The sequence below is a fragment of the Sinocyclocheilus grahami genome, unplaced genomic scaffold, assembly GCF_001515645.1.
Source record: "Sinocyclocheilus grahami isolate Dianchi unplaced genomic scaffold, SAMN03320097.WGS_v1.1 scaffold37.1, whole genome shotgun sequence".
Lineage (NCBI taxonomy): Eukaryota > Metazoa > Chordata > Actinopteri > Cypriniformes > Cyprinidae > Sinocyclocheilus > Sinocyclocheilus grahami.
Window position 1 is genome coordinate 791,009 of NW_015505216.1, and position 18,556 is coordinate 809,564.

Here is an 18,556-nt window from a genome sequence, read left to right on the forward strand (position 1 = left end):
TGTAAAACAACACCCTTTTTACCTTGTCAAAAACAGCGCTGTTCACAGCGACTCGTTTCCGTGCATATCTCTTTACATGCTAATGAGCTCTGCTTACCCCGCCCCTCTCTTTTGTGGAAGAGCAAACGCAATTCGCAAATAACCATAAAAAATAAAAAGTGTGTTGACACCAAATAGCCTTGATGGTCAGCGCGCTGACATACAGCACCATTGCACTTCGGGTGTCCCATGTTCAAACTGGACCTTTCCCGATCCCGCTGAAGGTGGAAGAGTATTCATTCCAAAATCAAAATGGCTTGATAATTTAGACTGTTTAGGTTTTTTGGGGGTTAAAAAAAAGGAGGGTGGTTGTGTCCACACTGCTAAGACACATTTATATGCAAATGAAGATATTTTGCATCCAGTGTCTCCTAATCTTTATTCAAGTGATGAAGGATTTCGAAAGTCTGACAGTTATCAGTGTTGAGCACATATTGTACGTTTAACCCTGCCTGGTTTACATGTTTGAAAGTGATTAACAGTTGAAAATATTAGACATTTAGAAAAGTAATCAAATGTAATCAGTTACATTACTTTAATAAAGCAATTGAAAAGTTACACTACTTATTACATTTTAAGTAGGGTAACTTGTAATCTGTAACCTATTTCCAAAGTAACCTTCCCAACACTGGTCGTCACCATACAATAGGCCTACACTGTGTTACACTGAACATTAGGTTAAAGAGGCCCTACATCTTTTCAACAGAAGTGCTGAATCCAAAGTTAGCATGAGTAGCCTGAGTAGTCACTTTATTAGGAAATATGTCAGCCAGAATTAAACCTGTGAGATTTACCTCATTGATATGAGATTAAACATACTTACCACTCTCTTAATCTGATTTCAATTTGTCTTCTATTGCAGCTACAGCTGATCTGAAAACTAAATACTCATTTATATTGAACATTTACTTCATTACAGTTGTTACAATTACAAATTGTTGATGAAAAAGAAACCATAACTTGATTTTAATGAAAAAAATAGCATGTTAATGGTGTACATGCTTTAACGACAAATTATTCTTTCTGCCAATACATTGCACAATGTTTTTATAGTCGTTACATGACAGACAAAATTTAAGCAACCATATACCCAGTGCCTATAGTTGCTAGGTAACTAGCTAGTACGTGTCAGTGTCGTCAGCATTCCATGTGTTAGCTAACATTAGCAATTGCACACCTGCACTATCCACCTCGGGAAAAACTCAAAGTGAGCTTAAAGTTAGTTAAACAAATGGCTAGTAAAAACATTTCTGCAGGCAGTATCTTTATCTGTACGTATCTGCTTTGACATAGCAGACAAACCTTTTAAGCACCTATTAAGATGTTCACGGGGACGGGAGGCGAGAGCTGACCTGGTTTTCTAGTCAGGAAAATAAAATCAAGCAAAACTGGGATGATTTCTGCTGAAAACATGTTACCATCTCAACAGCATAGAGCTGTGTGACCTGCAAAGCCAATTTGAAAAGCTTAGCTCTGATTGGTCAAATTGAATGTAACTACTGTGCTTAAAAAAAGCTTTCGACTGAGAAGTAGTAGAAATGAAATACTTACCTAGACTTAGTAAGTATTTTTAAGTATGCTTATTAATAAGGCATAGTTGACAAAATTATATTTATAATATAAGTTGGTACAATGTAAGAATAATTGTGCTTGTTTTATAGCTAATGTATATGTGTGAGTGAATTAATATACTTTATGAAATATATTAAAATGTTTTTCAACATGTCTTCCTGTTAAAAAGCAGGCTGAAGCACCTGTTCATTACATAAATGTTTAAAATATATTGCAGTATATGATTTATGAATAAGATACATATACTTTAAAGGGTTAGTTCACCCCAAAATGAAAATTCTGTCATTAATTACCCTCATGTCGTTACAAACCCGTAAGACTTTCGTTCATCTTCGGAACACAAATTAAGATATTTTTGATGAAATGTGAGAGCTCTTAGACCCTGCATAGACAGTAACGCAACTGTAAACTGAAACGTAGTAAGGACATCGGTAAAACTGTCCATCAGTGGCTCAACTGCTACAAGAATACTTTTTGAGCGCAAAGAAAACAGAAATAACAATTTTTTCAACAATTCTTCTCCCCCGAGTTATGTCTTCCGCCATTTTAGAGAGTATCACAATGCATACGCACGCTTTCCCCTAAGCGTAAACAACGCTGATTACGTAGATTACGTTCATGCACGTGCTTTCTCCTCTATGCCCCGCCTATTTGAAACGCTTTTTACAAAGCTTTTTACAAAGCTCATCGGTCTGAAAAGCAAGGTGTGCTGTGATTGGCCAGCTATCCAGTGCGTTGTGATTGGCCGAATACCTCAAGCGTGTAACGAAAATGTTACGCCCCTCACCATACTGTTGATGCCATGTCCTCGCCGGAGCAACGAGACAAAAACATGAAAACCCATTACAAACTAGGCATTTGTTGTCATGTTTTGTTTCAGTTCAGTCCAAATGCAAATATCAAAGTCATCTGAAGTTGTGTGTCATTGAGGAGTGACCGGTCAATGGATCCTTCACATAACTTCAGTGGACAAACAAATCTTTGATTTAGGTAAACTTGCACTAAACCATTTATCTTGTTACATCATAGATGTTGAAACACAGAAATAATTGTTTGACTAAAGTTCCTTTATTATGCAATGCATTTCAGAAGATATTAACTAAAAGATCTCAATTAACAGCTCTGATATGTAGATGTGCACTTGCTGTTAAGTCTCCAACAGCATAATGCATAGAAATAGAAAAATGTTGTCACCTGAATTAGTTCATTACAAAAGTCATGAATATAATAGTGTGTCAATTACATTCACTTAAACTTTAGTGCACAGACCGAACCTGCCTGAACCCAGCTGTGTGTCCATGAAGAGAGACTGGTCAATGGATCCTCCACGTAACTTTAATGAACACACTGATCTTGGATTTAGGTAAATGCCAGCAGTAGCCTTTTCTGATGAAACATGAATCCTGAAATTTCCAGAGAATGACTAATAGTGAACTTTAATTTAGCTTACTGTTATGTCTCCAACAGCATAATACATATTAATGAAATTATTTAGTTATCAAGAACATTAAATCATTACATAGGTTGTTTAATAGCAGAATGTGTGAATAACATTCACTTGTTTTCATCTTCAATGCACAGCTCGGACCTGCCAGAACCCAGCTGTGTGTCCATGAAGAGTGACTGGTCGATGGAACCTCCACGTAACTTTAGTGGACACACTGGATTTGGGTTTAGGTAAATGCTGTACCAAACTGTTTATCTTATCACATCTGTATTGAAGCAAAAAGGAATCGTTCAAATTTAATGCTGTAAAGGGTCTTCGGTGTCTGTATGCAATGCATTTCAGATGAAGATCTTAAAGTATCCCTATTATGCAATTTCAAAGGTTCCTAATTTTTTTTTTTAGACATTTATAGGTTTACATGCATCCAGTCATAAAACAAAAACAAAAAAACACTTTATTTGTCATACACTGTAGATGAGACGTTGTAATTGTGTAATTCCTTTACATAAGAGGTAACAAATCTATGTCACTGACTCTTAACATCCTCATGTTTTGGTAGTACAGTACATGCAAGTGGTTCTGCTTTCTCAGTGCAGAATACAGCGTCTTATACATGGCGACAACACAAACTGAGATCTTCAAGACCTCAGCTAACTACAGTGTTTAAGGGCAGGTGAAAGTACATGTTGTTCGCGGACAGACCATTATGCAAATTTGTTACAAACCTATGTAGGTTTGTGCAGAAATGTAAAGGCTGGAATTACTGACAAGTCATTTCAGGCACTTCAGAACCGTCTTTTCTGCTTTTGGGAGACAATAATTGCATTTGTTATGCACTTTGTAGAACTTTTATATTCACAAACAGCTATATTATATGATACCTGAAAGAAAGAAAAAAAGGGGCACTTTAATTAATCAGTTTGGATGTGGATGTGAACACTATAACAGTTGCACTTGCTGTTATGTCCCAGCAGCATGATGCATTTTAATGAAATTATTTAATTACCAAGAGAACTATCAGTCATTAGTGAATTAATATAAGAAGAGTGTGTATGACTTACTTTGAATTTTTATGTTCAATGTCAATGCACAGACCGTACCTGCCAGCATCCAGCTGTGTGTCCAGGAGGAGTGACGAGTCAATGGATCCTTCACTTAACTTTAGTGGATATACTGATCTTTGGTTTAGGTAAATGCTGTGTTAAAAATGTATTGACATGTTTATTTTTTACATGTATGCATTTGACAGATGCTTTTAATTTATCCAAAAAGACTTACATATATAGTGACTTACATTCTGATAATTTGCTATTTTAATAGCAATGACCCTCAACATGCCAAAGTCCTCAAGACATTTAGATCTAATCTGAAGAAGAAGTTTCAGTGTCTGTATGAGGGAACAACAAAGCAAGGAAACCCTACATTGCTGAATGAGATCTACACAGAGCTCTACATCACAGAGAGTGAGAGTGGAGAGATCAATAATGAGCATGAGGTGAGACAGATTGAAACACAATACAGGAGAGCATCAACAGAGGACACACCAATCAAATGCAAAGACATCTTTAGACCTTTACCTGGACAAGACAAACCCATCAGAACTGTGCTGACAAAGGGAGTCGCTGGCATTGGAAAAACAGTCTCTGTGCAGAAGTTCATCCTGGACTGGGCTGAAGGGAGAGAGAATCAGGACGTCCAGCTCATATTTCCCCTTCCTTTCAGAGAGCTCAACTTGATGAAGGACAAAAAACTCAGTCTTTCAGATCTTCTTTACATCTTTTTTCCTGATACCAAAGAAATGGAAATGTCCAGTGACAAATATAAAGTGTTATTCATCTTTGATGGTCTGGATGAGTGTCGTCTGTCTCTGGATTTTCAGTGCATTGTGAGGTTGTGTGATGTCTGTGAATCAGCCTCAGTGGACGTGCTGCTGATGAACCTCATTGCAGGGAATCTGCTTCCCTCTGCTCTCATCTGGATCACCTCCAGACCAGCAGCAGCTGATCTCGTCCCCTCTGAGTGTGTCCATCGAGTGACAGAGGTACGAGGCTTCAATGAGCCACAGAAGGAGGAATACTTCAGGAAGAGAATCAGTGATCAGAGTCTGGCCAACACAATCATCTCACACCTGAAGTCATCAAGGAGCCTCCATATCATGTGCCACATCCCAGTGTTTTGCTGGATCTCAGCCACTGTTTTAGAGAAGATGTTGAGTGAAGCAGAGAGTGGAGAGATTCCCAAGACTCTCACTCAAATGTACACACACTTCCTGATCATTCAGACCAACATTAAACATGAGAAGGACTATGAAAAGAACGTGAAGGATGAGGACATGATTCTCAAACTGGGGAAGCTGGCTTTTCAGCAGCTTGTGAAAGGCAACCTGATCTTCTATGAGGAAGACCTGAGCGAGTGTGGCATTGATGAGACAGAAGCATTAGTGTACTCAGGGTTGTGCACTCAGATCTTCAGAGAGGAGTTTGGCTTGCATCAGGGGAAAGTCTTCTGTTTTGTTCATCTGAGTGTCCAGGAGCATCTAGCAGCTCTATATGTGCTGCTTTCATTCCTGTCGAACAAGAGGGATGTGCTCAATGAAATCGTCAGTTCAAAACATGCACACAAGTTCACATGTCACACAATCTCTGACCTGCATCAGAGAGCTGTGGACAAGGCTTTACAGAGGAAGAATGGACATCTGGACCTTTTCCTCCGATTTCTTCTGGGTCTCTCTTTAGAATCCATCAGCTGCTCCTGAAAGTCCTCGTGACACATGTTGGAAGCATCTCGTACAGCAAAGAGGAAACGATTGAGTACATTAAAACAAGAATAAAAATGAACCCATCACCGGAGAAATCCATCAATCTGTTCCATTGTTTAAATGAACTGGGTGATCATTCTCTGGTGAATGAAGTCCAAGAGTGTCTCAGATCTGGAGGTCTTTCAAGCACCCGATTGTCCTCGTCACAGTGGTCAGCTGTTGTATTTGTTTTATTAACCTCCAAGCAGTTGGATGAGTTTCATTTGGGTAAATACATAAGCAGCAAGCAAAGTCAAGATCACATGACACCAGATGAAGTACTTCTGAAGCTCTTGCCGGTAGTTAAAGCCTGCAGATCAGCTCAGTAAGTAGCACTTTTGGCCTGATTTTTTTGGACAAAAGACACACTTGAGTGCCTCTTCCTTTTAAGATAGAACTGGAGATTAAGATGCTAATTTCTTGGCTTGGGTTTTGAATTTCTGACACCTGTGTTGTCTATGAGATCTCAACTATTGCCCTTGCAGTAAGACTTTCTCTAACCTTCTGATATAATGAATTTCATTATATGTACCCTAAATTGGCCATTTGTGCTTGTTGGATTTTCCTTAAACCAGCTATGACATTTGCCCAATAAAGAAGCCATGTTTGAAGTGTTTACATGATCTTACACATTGATTAGACTTTTACTCTTCAAGTATAAAATATGACAAATAGCCTAATATTTGTCTCTTTGAAGAGCACAGACACAGTAGAGAGAACACAAACACCAGCGGACAATTAAAAACATTCTAGAAAATTATTATAAAAGATCAGTACAAAATGTAGAGAGGGAACATTCACTACAAAAATATTTTAAATGAGGCCAATAGTGACCATCCTGTTTGCATTAGACATCGGAGAATTACTATTATTATTTTGCAGAGATATTAATACTGTTGTTACTGCTCTGTGACACATTGTACATTTCAGTTTTATGGTTGTTGCAACAACTGTAATCACTATGATCATTGATGAAGCCCACTGTTAAACTGGTCTTTGTGTTCTGAACTAAGAGAGTGAAGAATTTGTCATTGTTCTGCAGGTTGAGTAATTGTGGCGTCACAGCTGAAGGTTGTGCTGCTCTGGCTTCAGCACTGAGATCAAACCCCTCACGCCTCAGAGAAATAGATCTGTCTAAAAATAAACTACAAGACTCAGGATTGAATCTGCTCTCTGATGGAATGAAAGATCCTCACTGTAAACTGGAGAAATTGCTGTAAGATCATACATTAATCACAAATGAGACAAGAATCATATTATTTTAAGCGGGGGTGTCCAAACTCGGTCCTGGAGGGTCGATGTCCTGTTTTGCTCCAACTTGCCTCAACACACTTGCTTGGAGGTTTCTGGTATGCCTAGTAAGACCGTGATTAGCTGGTTCAGGAGTGTTTAATTGGGGTTGGAGCTCAACTCTACAGGACATGGGCCTTTAGGAACAGTATTGGACACCCCTGATCTTAACAGTCTATTGACAGTGTTGTTACTCTGTTCATAGTGGTTTGCATTGACACACAATAAAGCAATAGTAGATAACAAGTAATAAAAACATTAAATCTTCACAGATTTAGGATTTAATATTATTTTGTGCTCTCTGATGGACTGAAGGTTGTGCAGTAGTTCCTACTGAACTATGAGAGTGAAGAGCGTGTCATTGTTCTGCAGGTTGAGTCATTGTGGCGTCGCAGATGAAGGTTCTGCTGCTCTGGCTTCAGCTCTGAAATCAAACTCCTCACACCTGAGAGAACTGGATCTGACATGGAATAATCTACAAAATGCAGGTTTGACACTTCTTGCTGCTGGACTGAAGGATCCTCACTGTAAACTGGAGAAACTGACGTAAGATCATACATTCATCTTAATTGAAACAGTTACATACATGAAGGGTCTATGATCATGTTGTTCAGATCACTACCCAAAAAGGAAAATGGTCTCATGCTTTACTCACCCTCCTGCTGTTCCATGTATATTGTTTGTTTTTTGTCAGATAAACACAAACAAATATTTTCATCCATCTCTAAGACTTTATAATGCAAATGGATAGAAACGTCTGGTGCATTAAACCATCGGTTTTGTAAGAAATACAATATATATATATATACTGTATATATATATATATATATATGTATATATATATATGTAATAAATGGTAATATAATATGAATCATAGCTTCTGGTCAGCTGTCTTTGCTTGTTTTTATATGAAGAATCAAAGTCATTTACATCTGGAATGGTATAATTTTCATTTTGAGGTGGACTTTTGCTTTAACATAATAAACCAAATGAAAACTAATGATAAAAAAATTAAACCCACACAGATAAGGGATTTAATATAATTGTCTCTATGTGGTTGTACAGTAGTTCCTGCCGAACTAAGAGAGTGATGTGTGTCATTGTTCACTGCAGGATAAGTTATTGTGATATCACACATGAAGGTTGTGCTGCTCTGGCTTCAGCTCTGAGATCAAACCTGAGAGAACTAGATCTGACTGGGAATAATCTAGGAGGAGGAGGTCTGATGCTGCTCTCTGATGGACTGAAGGATCCTCACTGTAAACTGGAGAAACTGAGGTGAGTTCATACATTGATCTCAACATAAAAATGTTAATGAAAAATATAGATTTTTATCTCACAGTTTATATGTCAGAAGACTGGGCTGGCTATAACAAAACCTTGATTTTCTGGTGTCTGAACCATTTTTGTGTTGTTTTTGGAGGTGTACTTTAGATCATTGTTAAGTTAGGTGTTGATGTAATATCTATACTCGAGGAAGTCCATGATACTATGTATACTAACAAGTTGTCTGGCAAACAGTTGGTATTGAGTATGTTCTTTGAAGACAGCAAAGGGCTTTGCCAGTGGGCCTTAATTAATGGTGCGTTCAAGTCATGTCAAATAGATCATATTTACGAGTTGATCACACATGCCACCACAAAGTTGTAATTCTGAGTAGGAGACTCAGAGTATTATTTAAACCCAGAGATTATGAGTTGGGGGCGTGTCAGTGAGAAAACATATTGAATGCAATGGATGCTGCCAGAGCCATTGAGAGAGACCATAGATATGCAGCGTCTGTACTGAGGGTAAAGTTGTTGAAATAAATTAAATGATTCTCTTTTTTTGTAATTTACAATAAAACTATCTAAGTTGCATGTGCAAAATATGATAGCATTGCACAATTATGATAGTATATATAACGATTCCATTTACTGCACCTTCATAAATTGAATAAAAACTGAAAAAAAGCAAAAACAGTGATGCACATTCTTTATTCATTATTTTCTAGATGTAGAGTTTAAAAAATCATGTTGAATTTCATATAGAAAATGCAGGCTGCATAACCATCTAAACATTTAAAAATAAATGTCCAATATGATTGGGAATATTCAAATTTTTACTCCTGTCACGATCTCCAGCTAAAGTGCCCATGAACTCCACCAGAGGGCATTCCACCCCTGACTCTTGCCACTCTCACAGACTACATTTCCCATAATCATTTTCCCGGACTCATCATCACTTACTGCATTCACCTGTGTCTTGTTACCTCCGTCAGTCTCACCCTATTTATAGCCTGGTTATCCATTCATTCATTACTCAGTATTGTTTAGCCCATAGCGTTCCCTACACTCTTAAAAATAAAGGTGCTTCACGATGCCATAGAAGAACCTTTTTGTCTAAATGGTTCCATAAAGAACTTTTAACATCTGAAGAACCTTTCTGTTTCACAAAAGGTTCTTTGGGGCGAAAGAAGGTTCTTCAGATTATAAAAAGGTAAGAAAGAGATGGTTCTTTAAAGAACCTTTGACTGAATGGTTCTTTGTGGAACCAAAAATGGTTCTTCTATGGCATCGCTTGAAGCACCTTTATTTTTAAGAGTGTAGTTCCTGTGTTTCCTGTGTTTTCCTGGTTCCTTGTTGCCTTGCCTTGTTTTTGACCCTGGACTGTTTCTGAGTTCTTATTGTTTGCTGCCTGCCCTGGCCTTTGCCTGTTTTGTGGATTACTCTTTTGTCTCACCCTGGATTATACCTGTTTGCTGTTGTTTGACCCTGCCTGTTTTGACCACGATTCTAATAAAGCCTGCACTTGGATCCTCAACTCCGGCATCACGTCTCCTACGTTACACCTCCAATCATATACCTACAACAGGTGTCATAGTGACTAACAATGTTAGTATGGACAAACCCCATACAACTGAAAAAAATATATAAATGATTCGTATTTGAATTTCTAGAGGTGTCAGTAATTTTAGCACACGTTTAGGGGGAAAAATGTATGTATAATAAAATGTTTTCATACAATTGTCCAAAAAAGTGATCTGCTTAAGTTATTAAACGGGCAATAAACTGCGGAAGAGAACTAAATTCAGTACTTGCACATTGGCAGTCGGCAGTCTGTTCCAAAAAAATATTTTTAAAACATAAAAGCAGCATTTGTTCATGCACTGTTGCACCTCCGCATATAGTATTTTAAAATGCCTTCTCTTTCTGGGTTGTAACCACTGATTTATATATGCAGCTGGATTGCTCTTAGAATTCTAAACTGCTAGCAATCAGTGAAACTCCCGGAAGTGTTTGAGCAGCCATGCTCCCTTTTGGGAATTCCCTTTCAAAGTCTGGAATTTCTCCTTGCAATAAACTGCGGAAGAGAACTAAATTCAGTACTTGCACATTGGCAGTCGGCAGTCTGTTCCAAAAAAATATTTTTAAAACATAAAAGCAGCATTTGTTCATGCACTATGTTGCACCTCCGCATATAGTATTTTAAAATGCCTTCTCTTTCTGGGTTGTAACCACTGATTTATATATGCAGCTGGATTGCTCTTAGAATTCTAAACTGCTAGCAATCAGTGAAACTCCCGGAAGTGTTTGAGCAGCCATGCTCCCTTTTGGGAATTCCCTTTCAAAGTCTGGAATTTCTCCTGCTATTGACAAATTACATTCATATTCTTTACAGTAGTGAACATCAGATTGGCTGACACACGAGACACCTCAAAATATGTATTACAAATGTTAAAGTGCGTTCAAATTCTAAAATCTGGATACAGATTTATGCTTTCAAGTCTTAAACAGCTTTCTCGCAATAGCCGTTTTACTGGTGTGCATGTAAACAAACATATTGTTTTCTACAGGTTAAGTGATTGTGATATCACAACTGAAGGCTGTGCTGCTCTGGCTTCAGTTCTGAGATCAAACCCCTCACACCTGAGAGAACTGGATCTGACTGCGAATAATCTAGGAGACAAAAGTGTGAAGTTGCTCTCCGCTGGACTGAAATGTCCTCACTGCAAACTGGAGACACTAAAGTAAGGTCTTACATATTAATCCTAACTGAAACAAGACACATTATTTTAACATTTTAACAAAGTCCAGTTTTAGTCGGGAACTTTCTGAAGTTTCTTTAATTCGATGAGAAATTATCCTATACAATATATGTGAATGTGAGTGTGTCATTGTTCTGCAGGTTGTGGGATTGTGATATCACAGATACAAGTTGTGCTGTTCTGGCTTCAGCTTTGAGATCAAACCCCTCACACCTGAGAGAACTCAATCTGTTGGGGAATAAACTAGGATATAGAGGTTTAAAGCTGCTCTCTGTTTTAAAAGATCAACCACTGTATAAACTAGAGACACTGCTGTAAGTACTATTGATTCATATCATAAATCATAACATATCATATCATAATCATATATCAAATAGTTTAATTTGAACTAGTCAATTCCCTGACCATGCTCCACAATGCATTGTTGTGTGTTTTGTTTTACTGACAGGTATTAAATGATGGTTAATATGGGGCCAATACAGGGACATTCTCATCAAAACCGAAGTCACGGTGACCCCACTGTTGTGTTTGGGGTATTTCTATTAATGACTTTACTGTATATAATTGGAAATATTACGTTTTTGTGTACAATCTATTAAAATCTTCCTCCCATTCATGTTCTGGTGGACAGTTTTTATCAATTTTTATGTATTATTTGCATTATATAGTATAGTTGTTTCATGAACGTGTACAGACGCACGTGAACTACAACTGCTTTGTGAAAAGACAGCACAGAATTGAAACATCTTTAACTCTTTTAAACTACTAAGTACATTTGTACAAACCAATTAATAGTACAATCGCAGGTATCTTCTTCTGAAATCCCAATACATCCAATTTGTTGTTTCCATAATCGTCTTCTGTTTTTTTATTGCCATTCCCAACATCTTCTTGTTCTTAGACTAGTTAAAAGTCATGGGATGCGCAGACAAGTTCAGACAAGACACAGATGTGTGCAAAAATATAAAACATTGTGCTGTTGAGGGGAAACCTCTTCATCAGCTCCAACTGACGTCAATTAAGAATATGATCTGGAACATTATTTTGGTTAATTATGAAAAGCCACAGATGCATTTTTTATTAATTGCAGAACTTGTGAACAATATTGCAATACATGTTATAAGAATAATGAAATTTACAAAATTGTCAATACTTATGTCTTCATGTTCATAATAACAAATAACTGCTTTTACATTCAATGTTATCACTGAACTAGTTTTGGAAGTAAAAGTTCAAATAAAATAATAATAAAACGTTCCAAAATGCCTGTATACATCGTAATAAAAAAAAAAAACAGATAGCATAAAGGCTCCTCAATACTATTACAAAAGGAGCATTCTTTACCAATGTCCATAAACTTAGAAAGTAATATATTAGTTGGATAGATTCTATGTAAGATCTTGAAAATAATTTATCTTTATTTCAAATACAAAATTTGCATTTTTGTAAGAAAAATATCCATATTCAAAACGTAATAATCACTTTAATGTAGCTTGCGCCAACAGTTGTAAACGGAAGCAGCTCGGGGCGGATGACGTATGAGGTCAGCGTTGCGCATGTGCTGGTGAGTCTCGTGAAAACCAACGTTTGTTTACAGGATCAAAGGAAGCAAAGTTTCCTAACTTTAGCAAAGAAAAACCAGCCTCCTCTTGGCTTATATCGAAATCCTCCAACATTCTTCTTTACAAATCCTTGTTTCGTACTTCTAATAAGTGACCAGTGTTTTGTTGTGTCTTCATGTTCATAATAACAAATAACTGCTTTTACATTCAATGTTATCACTGAACTAGTTTTGGAAGTAAAAGTTAAAATAAATAAATAAAATAATAATAAAACGTTCCAAAATGCCTGTATACATCGTCAATAATAAAAAAAAACAGATAGCATAAAGGCTCCTCAATACTATTACAAAAGGAGCATTCTTTACCAATGTCCATAAACTTAGAAAGTAATATATTAGTTGGATAGATTCTATGTAAGATCTTGAAAATAATTTATCTTTATTTCAAATACAAAATGTGCATTTTTGTAAGAAAAATATCCATATTCAAAACGTAATAATCACTTTAATGTAGCTTGCGCCAACAGTTGTACACACGGAAGCAGCTCCGGGGCGGATGACGTATGAGGTCAGCGTTGCGCATGTGCTGGTGAGTCTCGTGAAAACCAACGTTTGTTTACAGGATCAAAGGAAGCAAAGTTTCCTTACTTTAGCAAAGAAAAACCAGCCTCCTCTTGGCTTATATCGAAATCCTCCAACATTCTTCTTTACAAATCCTTGTTTCGTACTTCTAATAAGTGACCAGTGTTTTGTTTTAATCTCTCCCCTGCGCTTCCGCGTGCGTCACTTCTGAGCAGCACATGCGCAAAGCTGACCTCATATGTCATCCGGAGCTGTGTCCGTGTACAACTGTTGGTGCAAGTTACATTAAAGTGATTATTATGTTTTGAATATGGATATTTTTCAATTGAACTTCTTTTGGACTGATGCATGCAACACCTGCTGAGTGGCATTAAACAGCTTGAAAGATCAAAGACAATTTTTAATATAACTCCGTCTGGATTCGTCTGAAAGAAGAAAGTCATATACACCTAGGATGACTTGAGGGTGAGTAAGTTATGGGCTAATTTCCATTTTTGGGTGAACTAACCCTTTAATGATAAAATTCTTCCTGGGAATGAAAGACTCTGTATTCATCAAAGCAGACGTAAAAGTATTTTATTTTGTGTAACAGCACTGTTTTATTTATTTATTTTTTATTTAGCCACTGTATTGAATAAATACCTGGGGTTGTGTTTTCTTTTAAAAGAGACGAAAAGCAAGCAGATATTGCAGTTTTTAAGGCTTTTCTGTGTGCAGAAGTACTTTCCCTCCATGCAATATGAAACACCTCTAGTTTTGTTTTCTTCCAGCTGCGCTCCATTTTCTGGGAGGCTCTCTTTAAGGCACGATTGTGCTCATTATGCCATGGTGTCAGACTGTTTTCCTTAATCTTCTTTAAGAGTAAAGGAGCCACCCTGTCTAAAGTGCTAGAAAAGAGAGAGTCAATAGTTTCTGTTACACTATCAAGATTTCTGAGCAATTGAAACAAGTCAGGAAAATTATTTACAAAACGGTCTTTTGTTGTAGAAGTGATAGTTGTACCATATTGTAATAAAAAGTTTAATTTGCAGCTTTAGCTATATAAAGTATACACAAGACTGATCCGAGATATTATCGCTCTTTTGCAGAATTTCAATGCCATTGACATTAATTCAATGTGATAGAATTAAATCTAAAGTATGATTATGACAATGAGTAGGTCCTGACACATGTTGTCTAAACCCAATAGAGTTTAGAATGTCTAAAAAAATGCTGATCCAAATGCATCTTTTTCATTATCTACATGGATATTAAAATCACCAACATTTAAGACTTTATCTGCAGCCAGCACTAACTCAGATAGAAAATCTGCAAATTGTTTGATAAAGTCTGTATGGTGCCCTGGTGGTCTGTATACAGTATCCAGTAAACTTCACAGGGGATTTATCATTAACACTTGTTACACTAGATAATGTTATACATAAAGCAGCATTACTTCAAACGAGTTATACTTGAAGCCCGCCCTCTGAGAAATACTGAAAACATTGCTATAAATTGTAGCAACACCTCGCCCTTTACCTTTAGGACACGGCTTATGTTTATAACAGTAATCTTGGGGGGTAGACTCATTTAAAGTAATGTAATCGTCTGGTTTTTGCCAGGTTTATGTCAAACAGAGCAGATCTATGATCTGTGATCATATCATTTACAAAAAGCACTTTTGTATAAAGGGATCTAATAATCATTAAGCCAAGCTTTATCATTTGTTTATCTGTATTACATCTGTGTTTATTTGTTGAACCAATTAAATTGTTACCGTTAAATTTGTATAGTATGATATCTAGGTGAAAGATTCTCTATGTGCTGAGAATTAACTGATATCTGTGACGTGAGGCGGCTAGCAGACGGTCGGTTTAGCCAGTCTGTCTGCTTCCTGACCTGGGCCCCAGTTAGTCAAGTACAAACTCTAAGTGACATATTTCTAGAGAGAAGAGGGACGAAGACCATCTCTTTTCAACAGGTCAGGTCTGCCCCAAAATTTACAAAAAGCACTTTTGTATAAAGGGATCTAATAATCATTAAGCCAAGCTTTATCATTTGTTTATCTGTATTACATCTGTGTTTATTTGTTGAACCAATTAAATTGTTACCGTTAAATTTGTATAGTATGATATCTAGGTGAAAGAGTCTCTATATGCTGAGAATTAACTGATATCTGTGACGTGAGGCGGCTAGCAGACGGTCAGTTTAGCCAGTCTGTCTGCTTCCTGACCTGGGCCCCAGTTAGTCAAGTACAAACTCTAAGTGACATATTTCTAGAGAGAAGAGGGACGAAGACCATCTCTTTTCAACAGGTCAGGTCTGCCCCAAAGACTCGTCCAATTGTCTATGAAACCTATGTTATTCTGCTGGCAACAGTCTGTGTATGCATCTCGTCACCACGGTAAGCAGGGAGGGGGCCATATTACAGTGTCTGACATCGTTCTTAAAAGTTCACACACCTCTTTAATGTTATAGTATCACATGTAAATGTGATATGCTTAATAATTAAAATATTTATTTTAAAATCTCAGGGGTACTTTAAGTAAATAGGTGAAAGAGTGACAAAAAGTTTGGTTTAGACATCCAGCCACTGAGTGATGACAGTCTGTGTATGCATCTCGTCACCACGGTAAGCAGGGAGGGGGCCAGAGCATATTACAGTGTCTGACATCGTTCTTAAAAGTTCACACACCTCTTTAATGTTATAGTATCACATGTAAATGTGATATGCTTAATAATTAAAATATTTATTTTAAAATCTCAGGGGTACTTTAAGTAAATAGGTGAAAGAGTGACAAAAAGTTTGGGAGTTTAACCTAATTTAAGGTAATTTCTCATCCTTTTCACTTTAGGGCACTGCACAAATGCATCTTTTTTCCTTCAGTGTTTTATTTTCCTACATATATCACACCTGTAGGATATTTCACATACAGTCCTATCCAGCTAATTTGATTTCCAACCTGCTTCAGCTCACATGGCCTGGGATTTTTCAAGGGATCCTTAAGACCTTGATTAGCTGGTTCAGGTATGTTTGATTAGGGCTGCAACTTTCCTCTTCAGGAACAGACCTGTGCAATAGTGTCGCCCTCTAGGGCTGCAGATGCCTTACAGCATCATGAGCTATGAACAATGCTTTTTCTCCCAAACAGCATATATAATTATCATAAATGTTATCAGTCTTTGTAATGTTTCGAAATAAATCCCCATTCTTTAACTGGGCGATATTGGGTTTCCTTTTCCTTACTTTCAAAGTGACGCAATTCGGCGTCAAGCAATTGCTCATTTGAGTTTTCCCTCTTTTCCTCTGATTTCTTGGCTTTCAAATAGCTAGAAAAAGAGCCGTGCGCATTTTACTTTCACTTTCAAATTAGCTGCAATTCGGCATGGACTCAATTCAAGCAACAACAAGGTCAAACTCAGAACTTTTAAGAAAACCAATAAAAATACACCATATAAGCCTATGCCTAATAAAATATCAAATTACTTAGGCTACACAAAGTTTAAATAGGTATATAAAACTGAAAATCAGCAAACACTGTGGAACCAAATAAATAAGAAACAGAACATTTATTAGCAAAACGAATAAGAAAGCTTGAGGCACGGCATATACACCTTGATGTAAAATAAAATAAATTAAATACACAAAGTTTAAATAAAGTAATCAGCAAACACTGTAGAACCAAATAAATAAGAAAGAATGTTTAAAAAAACTTCCAGTCAATAGGCTGGTGTCCGAAGTCATGTTTTTTTCTGCTTTTTTCAAATGGTTATATTTTTAATAATTGTAATACTGTGTTACTCATTGTTATGAATTACAAGATGTTACAGTTCATAACAACATCATATATTTTTTTGCAAAAAGTGTCTTAAATAGCTGAAAATCATGATTATTGTACTTTTCTTTTTGTAATATTTCATTCATTTAATTTATAAAAGCCCTAAAGAGTCATTTACCTACTTCTACAACATTATTTAAAAAATAATAATAGCTTTTTTCTTATAAAAATGTGTGTCCATAAATCTTGCGTCAACTCTGTTACCATACCATACTTTGCCTTTAAATTAGTGGAATTATCTCCCACAACTATGTAAGATACAGGAAATTATGTCACTTTCCCTCACTGTTAAGATCTGAAGCACTGAAAAGTCTATGTGCTCTCTCTACAAAAATATTTTAATCTAAAAAGTTCTTACACCAAGAGTAGGCACGGCATATACACCTTGATGTAAAATAAAATAAATTAAATACACAAAGTTTAAATAAAGTAATCAGCAAACACTGTAGAACCAAATAAATAAGAAACAGAACATTTATTAGCAAAACGAATAAGAAAGCTTGAGGCACGGCATATACACCTTGATGTAAAATAAAATAAATTAAATACACAAAGTTTAAATAAAGTAATCAGCAAACACTGTAGAACCAAATAAATAAGAAACAGAACATTTATTAGCAAAACGAATAAGAAAGCTTGAGGCACGGCATATACACCTTGATGTAAAATAAAATAAATTAAATACACAAAGTTTAAATAAAGTAATCAGCAAACACTGTAGAACCAAATAAATAAGAAAGAATGTTTAAAAAAACTTCCAGTCAATAGGCTGGTGTCCGAAGTCATGTTTTTTTCTGCTTTTTTCAAATGGTTATATTTTTAATAATTGTAATACTGTGTTACTCATTGTTATGAATTACAAGATGTTACAGTTCATAACAACATCATATATTTTTTTGCAAAAAGTGTCTTAAATAGCTGAAAATCATGATTATTGTACTTTTCTTTTTGTAATATTTCATTCATTTAATTTATAAAAGCCCTAAAGAGTCATTTACCTACTTCTACAACATTATTTAAAAAATAATAATAGCTTTTTTCTTATAAAAATGTGTGTCCATAAATCTTGCGTCAACTCTGTTACCATACCATACTTTGCCTTTAAATTAGTGGAATTATCTCCCACAACTATGTAAGATACAGGAAATTATGTCACTTTCCCTCACTGTTAAGATCTGAAGCACTGAAAAGTCTATGTGCTCTCTCTACAAAAATATTTTAATCTAAAAAGTTCTTACACCAAGAGTTATTTTATAAAGTGTCAAATTAGTTACCACAATACCAAAAGGAAAACAGATTTTTTTTCATTGATCACACTTTGTGTTATTTAAAAGTATTTTAATCATGATTTCATTAGTGCTAGCCCTTACCAAAAATTAGTATACTTCAAGTTTATTTTAGCAAGTATACTTAAGTAAAGTTC

The 18,556-nt window shown here is 36.2% G+C and overlaps 1 pseudogene; it reads left to right on the forward strand.

Annotated features, from left to right (window-relative positions):
• Positions 1 to 3,062: 3,062 nt before the first annotated feature.
• On the forward strand, positions 3,063 to 11,886 carry LOC107581683 (NACHT, LRR and PYD domains-containing protein 3-like; annotated as a pseudogene).
• The last annotated feature ends 6,670 nt before the right edge of the window (positions 11,887 to 18,556 follow it).